The 15,128-nt window shown below is 32.5% G+C and overlaps 1 pseudogene; it reads left to right on the plus strand.

The window, feature by feature from the left end:
- The first annotated feature begins 14,319 nt into the window (after positions 1 to 14,319).
- Positions 14,320 to 14,807, plus strand: LOC122199121 (annotated as a pseudogene).
- Positions 14,808 to 15,128: the final 321 nt, after the last annotated feature.

Consider the following 15,128-nt stretch of genomic DNA (forward strand, 5'->3'; position numbering starts at 1 on the left):
TAAAAATTGGATATTAATACCAGTGAGTGAAATTTGTTTAAAGTTCCTATATGCACATACCTTTCAAAGGAAATATATTAGTCAAAAAGGTGTAAAATATCCAAGTACATATTTATTATTCTACTCTGTGTCTGTGCATCTATAGACTGGTTGATGAAGTTGTTGACAATTTTGGACATAAGAAACACTTTAGGTTAGGGGCGCCTGGGTGGCTCAGTCGGTTAAGTGTCCGACTTCGGCTCAGGTCATGATCTCGCGGTCTGTGGGTTCAAGCCCCGCATCAGGCTCTGTGCTGACAGCTCAGAACCTGGAGCCTGTTTCAGATTCTGTGTCTCCCTCTTTCTCTGACTGTCCCCTGTTCATGCGCTCTCTCTCTGTCTCAAAGATAAATAAATGTTAAAAAAAAAATTAAAAAAAAAAAAAGAAACACTTTAGGTTAAATGGATAAAATAAGCATCACCAACCATTTCCAAAGTATTGCCTTCTTCCCTTTGAGTCTACAAGTAGAATGGTTATGGTTAATGCACAGATGTGCAATTAATATCAAAATTGTTCTATATATCAAGCTAAAAATTATCAAGCATGAATAATATTAAATTTGTGTCCCACAATTTAAAATAATGAAACTGGTTACCCACAAAGTAGTCAATAAACTTCTTCAAAATTTAAGATGATTTGCCCCTACTAAAAGTAATTTCCATTATCCAACCCAATGCAATTCAATTTCTCCAAATTTGGACTACTAGAATGGTTAACTTTAATTTTATTATGTCCACCTCATGTCTTTTTAAGTTTTTTTTTTTTTTTTTTATTTGAGAGACAAAGAGAATGTGTACGAGTGGGGGAGCAGCAGATGGAGAGAGAGAAAAAATCTCAACCAGGCTCCTTGTTCAGCGCAGAGCCTGATTTGGGACTATGACCACGGGATCATGGCCTCACCTGAAATCAAGAGTCAGATGCTCAACTGGCTGCGCCACCCAGGAGCTTCCTCCACCTCATGTATTTTTGAACACTTTAGATGGAGATAAACATTACCTCGTATAAAAGCAAACACTAGAAAAATAGTGTTTTATACAAAATAACTATGTGTCAATTCCTGATGTTTTGGAATTTTTCTGAAGTGGTGCTGAAAGGAAGATATATGAAAATCAGAATTGACAGAACTGACAGAATTTAATTTGGAAGAATTTATTGAAGTAAGAAAATAATTGAGAGGCTAAAATCATAAAGCCTGAGGCAAATTTGAAAACATGGACCAAAAAAAGGTGGAGTGGGACTCTTACATCCTCATAATAGAATGTAAACAATTGACACATGAGAAGAAAATGTTGCCGTGCTGTCCTCTATTTAATCCACTATAAAAAGGAACTATAGGTACATTACAAATTGATTTCATTTTTGATATATAATCTTCTATAACGCATTCACTGACAACTAGTATTTGCTGGATTCTCAGCTCTCCAGTGGTTTTCCATCATTGGTTAAGACAACCAAGTATCACTTATTAAAACAATGGTCAATCAATAAAATGTTTTCTACTGCTACATCTATAGTACCTTGTGCATATTAGGTATTCAAATATTTAGAGAAAAAATGGTTATTTAATTATGTTAATATTTGGTTTGTCTGCCTAATCCATTTGCTCATAGATTAGCAGAACTATAAATTTATCCACATATGATGTTGGTTCCATTTCCCAGAAATATAATTCCCATAAAAGGAGAAGTTTCCCTTTATATAAATGATTACATATAATAATATAACATAAGACAGGAAAAGTTATTAGAAAAAAATCATGCCATTTCAATCACAGGAAATAGTTTTTGCTATATACAACAAATTATGTAACATCTGAGTTTTTAAGAACCAACATATTTTAACTAAGGTTATATTTTTGGATGTCAGATAAAAAGTGATAGAACATATTACTCAGCTTCTCAAAATCCCATATTAACATTACAGATAAACTATGAAAGACATCAAAATGCATATATAAAAAAAAAAATTAAGCCAGAAGTGGGAAAAGTCCAAGTAGGAACCAAAAATAGAAATAAATGACCAGGGGATGCTTCCTTTATTTAAACACCTCTTAGCACATTTTTTTTAAGTATGAATATATTTAATCCATTTTGTCAAAGCAACTTTATTTAGCTGGCTGTTTACCTTTCTGCAAAGGCTCATTACCCATAAAAACAAAGAATGAAGTTGATTAATGTGCTCTAAGTGTGATGTTCAAATTGTAATTTTCATATACGTAAATGGATGCTTCTGCAGTATTTTGTTTGATAATTTACAGAGTTAGCACCGTCCAAACCACTAATCAGTTTCTTTTTATGATGACAGCTGCAGAAGATTCTTTTGGAATGCTAATTTTCATTAGTGCTTTCCCTTCCTGCAGACTAGATGCTTGGCTCAGGAGTGATTTCATCATTGCAAACTGAAGTTTGAGAGCAAAGGCACTTAGGCTATTCATTACTTTTCTGAGAGTGCACAGAGATAGAAAGAATTGCAAATAAAAAATCTAATGTCTGGATTTCAAATATGTGGAATGAATTTAAATAATACATATGCTATTGAAGGTGAATAATTTTCACAAAAGAAACCTCTGTTTAGGTTGTTGCTGACTAAATTTGCTGAAGTTGGCATATAAGGAAAGAAAAAAAAAAGGTGTTTAAATATAGCAAAATGATATTGTATATCAACTTAAGAAAAATAAAAATACTAATTTTACTTGTTTATTCATTAAATGGTGACATTTTAATTTATTAACATTACAGGTAGTTTTCTACAAAGTGCTTTTTCATGTATTTTTGTGGATTACTGTGAATCATTTTTGGTTTTTCAATTAAATCTTTGATTAAAAACTGTAGTAAAAGTTACTCACACTCCAGAAGTGCTTCTCATGTGCCAGTGACATCATCTCTAGGAGGGCAACACAAGTACCCCACTTAGAGATGAGGAGAGGAGTCAGTGTAGGAAGAATCTGAACTCACCTCCCTCCATGGACACAATCAATCTACAGCCAGAGATGAAAAAATTTCCTCTGAAAACTACCTAGACAAGTTCTTCTCCATCAAAGCATCAGAGGGCCACATTGAGATAAGTATGAGATGCAGAGAAGCAGTCTTGCCAAAAATCCCATCCACAGTTCAGGGACTGGGAATGATCTCACAAACATGGAACCTGTCCCTGAGGAAGCAGAGGTTTGCACCCTGGATCAGCCACCCCAACCGTTGAGATCTTCTCTGGATAAAGGAGCCCCCAAAACATCTGGTTTTAAAAATCAACCAGGCTTACCTCCAGGATAGCCAAAAGTCTGTAGGGAACTGATGGCCTAATGTACAATCAGCTTGAAACTAGGTTCTAAGTAGACTACTGACAGGCAGATATATATATAGATATATATAGATATATATATGTATATATATTGTATACATATGTATATATATAATTTGTTAAATATTATAATATGTATATATGCATATATATGTATATATAAAAGTATAATATGTATATAGTATACATATGTATATATATATAACTTGTTATATATTATAATATAGTATTATATATACTATAAATATATAAATACATATACCATATACTATAATATATATTCATATATAAATATACAGTATATATAATATATATAGTATTATATATAACATATAGTATTACATATACAATATAATAATATATTATAAAGTTTATTATATATATAATATATATAATATTATATATAAATATATAATATAATATATAATATAATATATTTATATATAATATAATATATATTATATATTACATTATATAATAATATAATATATAATATATATAATATAATATAATATATATATATAAAATATATATATTTAAATCTGAGCCTGGAAACAATGGCAACAAAAGTAAAAATAAACAAATGGGACAACATAAAACTAAAAGGTTTCTGTACAGTGAAGGAAACCATCAACAAAATAAAAGGCAACCTACTGAATGGGATAAAACAGTTCAAACCAAATATCTAATAAGGGGTTGATATTCAAAATATATTTTAAAAACAATCAACAATATCAAAAAATAAGCAATCAGATTTAAAAATGGGCAGTGGATCTGAATAGACATTTTTCCAAAGAATCCATACAGGCCAACAGCCATATGAAAAGATGTTCAATATCACTAATCATCAAGAATATGCAAATCAAAACCACAATGAGCTATCACCTTGCACCTATCAGAAGGGCTATTATCAAAAAGACAAAACATCACAAATGTTGGCAAAAATGTGGAAAAATGAGAAACTCTTGCACTGTTCTTAGGCATGTAAATTTGTGCAGCCACTGAGGAAAACAGTATGGAAGTTCTCCAAAAATTAAAAATGGAAATACCATACAATCCAGTAATTACACCTCTAGGTTTTAGCCTGAAGAAAATGAAAACACTTATCTGAATACATATACATAATAATGATTATTGCAACATTATTTACAAAGCCAAGATACGGAAAAAATCTAAGTATCCACTGATAGATGATTGGCTAAAGAACATGTGGTATATACTTACAATGGAATATTACTCAGCCATAAAAGGAATGAAATCTTGCCATTTGAGGCAACACAGATGGACCTTGAGAGTATTCTGCTAAGTGAAATAAGTGAGACAGAAAAAGACAAGTGCTGTATGATTTCACTTGTAACTGGAATCTAAGAAAACAAGTGAACAAACAAAACAAAACTCCATAGATAAAGAGAAGATTGGTGGTTGCCAGAGGGGAGGGTTTGAGGAGTAGGTGAAATGGCTGAAGGAGATCACAAGGTACACACTTCAACTTATAAAATAAAAAGCTACACACTTCAACTTATAAAATACATAATTCATAGGGATGCAGTGTACAGAACGGAGACCAGAGTCAATAGTACCATATCACTAATTCAGAAGTTGCTAAGAAAGTAGATCTTAAAGTTTCTCATGAGAAGAAAAAAATGTTATAAATTTGTATGGTGAGTATACTTAATGTGGTGATCATTTTCCAGTGTATATAAATGTTGCATCATTACACTGAACACTTGAAACTAAAGTAATGCTGTATATCAATTATACTTCAGTAAAAAATGAAAACAAGGTTGGGAACACTTAAGTACAGAATTTTGAAGGAACATGCCTAGCATTACCTGACAAAGCCAGATTTAAAGCCAAATAATCTGGATCCAGAGTCTGGAATCATCATCAGGTATTAATATTAAATTCACAGAAAGAAAGCATATTCATTCTAAACAGAGACAATAGGTAGCTTAATGCCTTGTCCTACCATGTATGAAGAATAAAGCTTAAATCTAGATTCTTAATATCCTGCTAACCCATGTTTTATAGAATTGCTTCCATTTCTAACAGTAACTCCCACTTTGCCTGAATAGCAATATTAGTTTCTGTTAATTTGGAATTTTCATGCTTGGATGAGAGTATTAATATTTTATGCCAAAAAATATTTTATGCCAGTGTAAATGCTAAGTCTCCAATCAAAAGTTCTAAATATATTAATCCTCTGCCTCTGTGCATAGGTATGAGAAGATAAGATGAATTATGCTGTCTGAAATTTTTTTTGTCCAAATGAGATATATTTTTATTTAAAAAAAACTATTGGTATAAAGAAGACTTTTGATGTTTTCTTTCCTCTTTGAAGGTTGAGTAAAATATGTTTTCATAGCATTAAAATAATAGTTAAACTTAGATTTTCAATTTTTATCTTTCCAAAGATAAAATATTAATATAGATAAAAGATAAATAGAATTTTCAATATTGTTAAGTATAGATTTCATTTCCGATTTTTGCCCTAGGTCTAATACTACAATTTTTAACATCTCCAGAAAATGTTAACCTATAATCATGAGTCGTTTTCAGAAAAAAAAACAAAACAAAAAAAACACCATAAATCAAAACTGTTGCTTGGCAAGTCATTATTTGCTTTTTTATCATCCTTTTATTTTCAGCTTCTCTTTTAACAATTAGTAAATTCTAACACTTCTAACACTTCTAACAATTAGTAAATACTTCCACATCTTCACCATCCATTCTCTAACTGTCTGCATTATGATAACCTCTTTTGTCAGTCTACTAAAATGGCTCTGAGGAATGCTGTTCACTACCCTTGATGGTTATGCCACTATATTATCATCTTCTATGAGTGAGTATTCATAAGTCCCCTCTTGGCTGAAACACAAATTCTTTTAAAAACCTATACTTGTGGGGTGCCTGGGTGGCTCGGTCTGTTGAGTATCCAAATCTTGGTTTCGGTTCAGGTCATGATCTTATGGTTTGTGAGTTCAATCTCCGCATGGGGCTCTGAGCTGAAAGTGCAGAGCCTGCTTGGGATTTTCTCTCTCTCTCTCTGCCCCTCCTCTGATTGCTCTCTCTCCCTCTCTCAAAATAAATAAATGAACTTAAAAAAAAAAAACTATACTTTTACTAATAATGCAATATGGAAAAAATTGTACTTCCTGTCTTATGATGATGGATATGAGGATATCTTTAAATATGCATCCCAGGAAAAGAGTGTATTATGAAAGACACTACCCATAAAAATGAGAAAGATATATAGAAACGTAGTGTTTCTAGTACTGAAGAAGCTATAATTTAAAAAAAAAAAAAAGATGTTCGAAAATTTGCATCTTCTTTGTTTTGTGTGTGTGTGTGTGTGTGTGTGTGTGTGTGTGTGTGTGTGTATTACTGATTTTTCAAAAGTCTTTAAGTAAACTTCATGAAAGGGGGTACTATTGTTCTTATTGTTGTTTCTATTCATGTGGAAAATACATCCCACCACACAAGTAAAATATAGTAACTTAATTTATGAAAATGTGAGAAGATAAAGTTTAACGGAATTAGTGTTGTGATAGCATTCTACACCCATTGAAAGTATAAATGTTTTCTTATAAACCTATTAGAATATTTTAACTATGATTTTTAACATATGTTATCCTTAAGAATTGTTTTCTGATAGGTTTAAGAATGTGTTGTGGTGATTTGTGTAGACATTTTTGTGGTCACAATGATTGGGGGAGACATTGGCACTTAGGAGAGAATGGTCTGGGTGAGGCAGTCCTACACAATAAAGAATTTTCCTACATCCCCCAAAATATTCTAATGTCACACAATATTTATTTAGGTTAAAACCCGATTTTCAATTATCTGAAGCTGGATTCTAACCATTTTACATATAAACAAAAAATATTTGTCTTATAAATTGTATATGCACTGAATTTTCCAGGAATACAAGAACTTAAATTCAGAAAGGTTTACATATATTTGGTTTTAAATTTTTCCAAGAGTTGTTCATGATTTCAAAAATTCATATCCCCAGTGGCAATGCTACTTGTGGTATTTAGGTCATTATTAATTTACTTGTATCAATCTGTATTTGTAGCTGTCAGAAACATAATGCATAAACTGGCTCTTTAATTATATCTTGGGGGAGCCTGGGTGGCTCAGTTGCTTAAGCGTGGATTATTGCTCAAGTCATGATCTTGTGGTTCATGAGTCTGAGCCCTGTTCTGGGCTCTGTGCAGCTCAGAGCCTGGAGTTTGCTTCAGATTCTTTGTCTCCCTCTCTCTCTGTCCCATTCCTGTTCTCACTCTGTCTCTCTCTCTCAAAAATAAATAAATGTTAAAAAAATTTTTTAATGTTATAGTGATAAAATATCATACTTGTGTGTTTGCATATTGAAATATGTACCATTTCAGTATAATTTTTTTAATGTTTATTTTATTTTTGAGAGAGAGTGAGAACGGGCAGGAGAGGAGCAGAGAGAGAGAGGGAAAGAGAGAATCCCAAGCAGGCTCTGCATTATAAATGCAGATCCAGATGTGGGTCTCAAACTCATGAACCGTGAGGCATGACCTGAGCCGAAATCAAGATCGGATGCTTAACTGACTGCTGAGCTACCCAGGTGCCCCCAAATATGTACTATTTTAATGTACATTTATTTCCTTTCATTTTTCCTTCACACATTTAGGGTATTGCACTGATTTTATTAAATTACATGTATAGGTAGATTTTATTATCCATTATTTTTATTGTAGTGATTTTTTTAGCTCACTTTACATTTGTTATTAAAAAGATTGTTGGATCTCAGGGTGCCTGGGTGGCTCAGTCTGTTGAGCATCCAACTTCAGCTCAGGTCACGATCTCACGGTTTGTGGGTTCCAGCCCACCTCAGGCTCTGTGCTTGCAATTTCTCTCTCTCTCTCTCTCTCTCTCTCTCTCTCTCTCTCTCTCCCCCAAAAATAAACATCAAAACAAATTAAAACAAAAAAAGATTGTTAGATTTGATAAGGTTGACAATCAAAGACATAGAGGAACATTGTGAAATAGGAAATACCAACGTATCTCTTATTCACAATTTTTTAAATGGCAAGCTAACAAAGTAAGGTAATTTGAGACATGTTTGATATTGTGTTTCAATGTCATAAGAAAAAGAACAGTATGGCAGAGTGTCTTATTTTTTTTTGCCTTAATTCTATATTTAGCTGTAATATACTGTCATGATCTTGTTATAGAGATAGGACTTTAAAAAGACCATGGAGTGGCATAGGTTAGAAAGAATCAAAGGATTGCACACAGAATTGGAACAGAGGCTATTCCTACTGATCACAGGATTCAGAAAAAAACAAAACAAAACAAACAAAAACAAGGCCAGATGCAAAACTGATATAAAGGAGTTATTAAAAGCTTTAGAGAAAATAAAGAAATCAGTAAAGACAAAGGAATTTCTCAAAGAAGAAGAAAATAATGGAGTACATAGGGATTATATTTATAAAAATAGAAAAAAATAATGAAGGGAAAACACAATTTATGATATATTCCTCAGAATTCATACATTTATATAAAGCACTATTTATTTTCTCTGTAGAAGATACTTGGGGCCTCTCTAAATTAGCTGCAGTAACACATGGGACAAGATACATACATCCTCTAATGATATTAAAACCAGAGTGCAGCAATTCTGCAAGAAATCTAGTCATCTCATTTATTACGATGATTTATTATTCACTGAGCACCAACCCAACGCTTCTTATAACAGAGAAGGAAACTTTTTTTTCTATTTCAGATATTTTAAAATATAAATAAAAATAAGTGGAAGAAAAGAACTGTCTTGAGTCTGCTACTATGCCACTAACCTCTTTTATCTAGAAATTTATAACAGAAAAATGTACACTTAAGCCTCTAAAGAATAAATGATTAAAACCAAGAAGCATGTAAAATAACATAACAAAGGAAATGAAAAGAATTTAGAGGGAAAAAAACACGTATATTCCAAGTTTCCAATCCAATTTGAACAGTTGTTCTCTAGAGTACATGACCACAAATATCAAATGTTGAGCTTTTTTTCTCCATTTTTTTACATATATTACCTTCTGCTCTATGTGAACACACATTCGTATCTTATTCTTAAATTCTTCAAGATTCAAATTAATCTTTTCTCTTACTAAACATCTTTTATTTTTATATAATCTTTGCATATTTAGCCATTAATTATCCATGTTATATTACATACACATGCAAACACAAGTGCTCAAAAACTAGGTAAAAATTCATTGAATTTAAGATCAATAGCATCTGAAAATTATTAGGCACTTATCTTCATGGAAAGATACAATATAACACGATTATTCAATTAGTACATGGACAATTTCTAATTATTAAAAAAAATAGTACCTCTGCTTTATAATAGCAGACTAACAATTTAATGAGAGCTTGCTAAATGACAGGTATAGTGAAAAATGCTTTCCAGACATTTTTTTTTTCATTGAATCCTTACAGCAATGCTGAGTGATATTTATTTTCACCACTTAATGGAAAAGAAAACTGAGATGCAATGAATTAAGTTTTTCATAGTTACAGGAAGAAAATGTATTAAGTGGGATTCAAAATCATAGCTTAAGCCATGTTCTTAATTTTTATTCTCTACTTCCTTCTAAGAAATTGTTCTTAAAATTTACTTTTCAGTGAATTTTTTTAAAATACAGAAAAGCACAAAATATTATTGTAACAAAAACCCACATTATCACATTCAAGAATTAACCACTATTAACTATTTATATTGGCTTTCAGTTTTATTCTAAGGAAATTATATATTAGCAAATAAGTTAATGATCTCCTTAATTATTATCATGTCTTCATCTCTTCTCAGAGGTAATCACTTTTATATTACTTCACAGCAATTTAATTATACATATCTCTATATACATATATATATATATATATATATATATATATATATATATATATTTAGTTAGTTCTTTCTCTGTGTGACACTGAGTCCAGTGTTCATTCTTCTTATGGCTAGTCTTTATTTTCTTATCATTTGGAGAGAATATCTTTTACAGAAACTAATGATTTCTCTGTAAGAATGCAACCAAAAGCAAGAACTTGTCACACCAGGTAATATACTTGCATCATCTTTCAGAATAACGGTGGTTTCAGAAGAGACATTGGGAAGAGACAAATTAACCACCTGGACAATGTAAATTAGGTGTACTTCAGGGATACTCTCCATTCAAAATTGTCAATATATTGTTAATCTCTTCTTAGAAATGTATGAATATATAGACATCAAAGTCCTACTAACTTCCATTTTATAATCCACCATAGTAAACAAAGGCAAATGCTCAAATCGAGCTTACATAATATTGTTTATCCCGATAATTTCCTCAAAGATGGCAAAGATGAAACTATATAAGTAAAATCCGGTAAGGTCTAATATATTACTTCTCCATGATCTAAGAGAGGCTTAACCAGAACATTCACCTTCGGAAAGGAGAATGAAAGACCATAGGGACTGTATCATTTGACACCAAGTGGCATGGCAATTAAAAGTGAATTATTTCTGTTCAATATTTTTTCCAGTTAATAACAGCATTCTTTCTCCATTTTTCAGTGTTTAGCTGTGTTTAGCTAAATGGGAACTACATGAGCCAACTTTCCATAGTCGAGACTCTGTCTTCTTGTTTCTAGATGGCTAAAGAAATGTCTTCTCACAACAATCTGTAAATGATGGTACTACCATTCCTCCTTACAGAACTTCTTAAATGATGGTTCCATTACACCTTGGCAATATTGATGTTTTAAAGGAGGGCTGAGTGATGCTCAGGACTAAGATATTTGATCTTCTATAAGGATTAGGCTATCTCCTGGGAGATTTTAACATAGTTATTCCCACAAATGGGAAAACCTGTGTACTCAGAGAAATGCAAAATATAGGTCTTGGAAAAGGCTTTGAGGACATGGTACTTATTGATATATAAAAAGACATAAAACACAAAGCATAAGGCTATAATTTCAATTTGAAGAGGCCCCAAAAGTAATTCTACATGCACAAAGTAATTATAACACATGTGCAATGATATAATCCTATAGACCATACTGTGGTAGAAACACATTTTTAAATCTATGTATTGAAATTGTATAACAACTTTAGGCTTAATTTTTCTTGTAATACAAATGGAGCTAATACAACTTGTCATCTACCTCATAAGGAATATTATGAGGATTCATGAGATCATTAAATGAAGAGTCTCCAAGTGCTTAATTTACTCCCTGGCAAGAACTGAGAATTCCCTTCACCCTTACAGACTAATAGGGCATATTTGGTCAGAAAGAGTTAATACAACTCCTTCTATCCATTTAGAAAATCCTATAATTCTGTATGGTATGTAAACAGGACGATTTACAATGCATTATGAGATCCTTAGGGTAGGAGGCAAAATTGCTTTTTAAGTAAATTAAAATATAACAGGTATTTTTTTTCTAGAAATCTTTTTAAACAGCTGTTGCAAAAATCATCAGAATGGCCTCATATTACTTTGTCCCTTCATATAGATGAGAAAGTGTATTTTTAAAGATTCACAGGTGTACAAATTAATATACAAATTAATATATAAATATGTAGACCATAAGTATTGTCATTAAAAGAGCCCAGTCATACTTGAACAGTTTTTGTGTCTTTCTTGTTATTGAAATAATTCACTTACTCTTTTTAAGTAAATAAGATTTTTAACAAATAACAATTTTAAAGGTATTTTTTTAAATGAAACATCTGAAGCCTAGTGTTAAATTTCATGCTAACGGATGACAGAGGCCTTTTTTTATAATGTTTTTAAAATAAATTGTCACTATTTTATACATTAAACCTCTTGACAACATAAAAGTTCACAGAGATATTCTAAGGTGTTCAGAAGTGACAATTATGAATGTTTAATAAAGCCTGTTTTATTGAGCAAATATTTACCACCATGTTAAGAACTGTCACATAAGAGCAAATGGCTCCATGACAATCAGGCAAGGTAGGCATGGTTCTCAGGCACTGTTCTCACAAGAACAGTGAGACACCACAGATATTTGGGACACAAGATCAGTGAGACACCACAGATACTTGTGATGGGAACACAAAGCTCTAAGACCCCAACACACATGTCCTTACCACAGTGCCATTCTGCTTCTCTCAGAAAGGCCTAAATAAATAAATAAAATATTTAAATTGTCTCAAAAGGGAGATACTTTATTCATAAGCCTGAGAAAGATTGGCAGCTAATTTTCTCAGGAAAAAGAAAAACTCTTTGTATTGTTTTTTCTTTTTTTTAATATACATATTTTAAAATTTATTCATTTTTGAGAGACATGGGGAGGGGCAGAGAGAGAGAGGAAGACACAGAATCCAAAGCAGGCTCCAGGCTCTGAGCTGTCAGCACAGAGCCTGACACGGGGCTCAAACCCATGAACTGTGAGATCGTGACCTGAGTCGAAGTTGGACACTTACCCAACTGAGCCACCCAGGCACTCCAGGTTAAACTCCTTTAAAAACACACCAGTTTTTCTGATCACTATCCCCAAATTTAAACACATACTTACAGTTTTTATCTCTTGCTCCATATATTCAAAGAAATCAAATGGATTTCTAATTTCGTATAAGTCTAACTTATGAGATAGTATGCATTAATAGAAAAGACACTAAACTTCTTACAACCTCTATAACTAGTAAAATTTTGCCATTCTTCTAAGGCCTTATAAAAGTCATGACTGCTTTTCTCTGGGAAAAATTGTACTCTAAACAAGGGAAATAGACTAAATTATGGTCAGCCAACAAACAAAAATCACAATTAAGTTTGATATATATATATACATGTGTATATGTATATATATATATATATATATATATATTGTATGTGTGTATATATATATATACATATACACACATACAATATATGCAAATATATTCAAATATTCTTTAATTTATAAGCTTCTGTGGACTTCATTTTAAATTTTCAAAAAATCATTTGATTTATACTGCATACTTTAGTTACCAACTTCAATATTTTGCCTTCCTTATTCAATATTTTACATAGATGATCAGCAAATAAATGTTATCTTATTGATGAAACAAAATATATATTTCTGGTATTTTTATTTCTACAATAATTTATTTATTTATTTATTTGTTTGTTTGTTTTTTAATGTTTCTTTCTTTTTGAGACACAGAGACACAGCATGAGCAGGGGAGGGGCAGAAAGAGAGGAGACACAGAATTCAAAGCAGGCTCCAGGCTCTGAGCTGTTAGTACAGAGCCCAACGCAGGGCTCAAACTCATGAACAGTGAGATCATGACCTGAGCCGAAGTCAGACTCTTACCTGACTGAGACACCCAGGTGTCCCACTTCTACAAGAGTATAATGGTAATGTGAATAGAAGTGTGCTAATAATACTCAGCTCCTATAGCCATGGTAAATAGAAAATCAGAGTCCTTTTTCTTCACTTATAGCTTTATGTAGCTGCTACCAATGATTCATAGTTGCACACAATGAAGAACCATGACATAAACAAAGTTAAAGAGAGAAAAAGGAAAGTTGTATTCATATTCAAAAAGAAACTCCTAAGAATTATATAACAAATATATTCTTACCATTTTTTCAAGCCCCAGTTAAAATCCAGGCCTGTATGACAGGCAATCATAACATCTCCTCCATGATTAGAGTTCAGTTTATATTCATATAGTATGTAATTATTTGAATAATGCCTGTCTTCCTTATTACACTAGGGGTAAGGTCTGTTTGTCTTTTTGTTGTACTTTCAGTATTTACCAGATCAGCAAATGCACTGTAGATACTTAATATTTATTAAATTAGTGAAATGGATACACAGAGAAACCAAACAATCTTATACACGTTAATAGAGTCTATTCTATGGAAAACACTATGGAAATTCCTCAAAACATTAAAAATAAAATTGCCAGGCCTTGCAGACACTGCCGCCCTGGAACCACCAACCTGCCCAAGCATGGTCAACCCCACCATGTTCTTCTTTGATATCACTGTGGACACCTAGCCCTTGGGCCATGTCTCCTTTGAGCTGTTTGCAGACAAATTTCCAAAAACAGCAGAGGACTTACATGCTCGGAGCACTGGGGAGAATGCTTTTGATCACAAAGGTTCCTGCTTTCATAGGATTATTCCGAGATTTATGTGCCAGGGTGGTGCAATAATGGCCCTGGTGGCAAGTCCATCTCCCTATAGGGAGAAATTTGATGATGAGAATTTCATCCTGAAGCTCACATGCCCTAGCATTCTTTCCATGGCAAATGCTGGACCCAACATGAACGGTTCTCAGTCTTTCATCTGCACTGCCAAGACCGAACGGTCAGATGACAAGCACGTGGCGTTTAGCAAGGTGAAGGAAGGCATGAACTTCGGAAGCCATGGAGCGTGGGGTCCAGGAATGGCAAGACCAGCTAGAAGATCGCCATTGCTGACTGTGGACAAATCTAATAAATTTGATTTGTGTTTTATCTTAACTACCAGACCATTCCTTCACAGTTTGGTAGAGCACCCCTTCACCCCCATCTGTTTAAAATCTCCTGCAACCTTTGAGCTTCCGCGGCAACTTCCATGGGTCCCAAGTTTTCCTTACTCCCCTCCAAGTCCAGCTGGATGGCAGAGTAAAATTTATGATCATGAAATAAAAGTTAAACAACAAAAATAAATAAAATAAAAATAAATGAATAAATAAAATTACCATAGGATCCAGTAATTCCACTATAGGGTATTTACTCAAAGAATATGAAAACATTAATTTGGAAAGGTATTTGC

This window comes from Panthera leo, chromosome A1 (genome assembly GCF_018350215.1).
Source record: "Panthera leo isolate Ple1 chromosome A1, P.leo_Ple1_pat1.1, whole genome shotgun sequence".
Lineage (NCBI taxonomy): Eukaryota > Metazoa > Chordata > Mammalia > Carnivora > Felidae > Panthera > Panthera leo.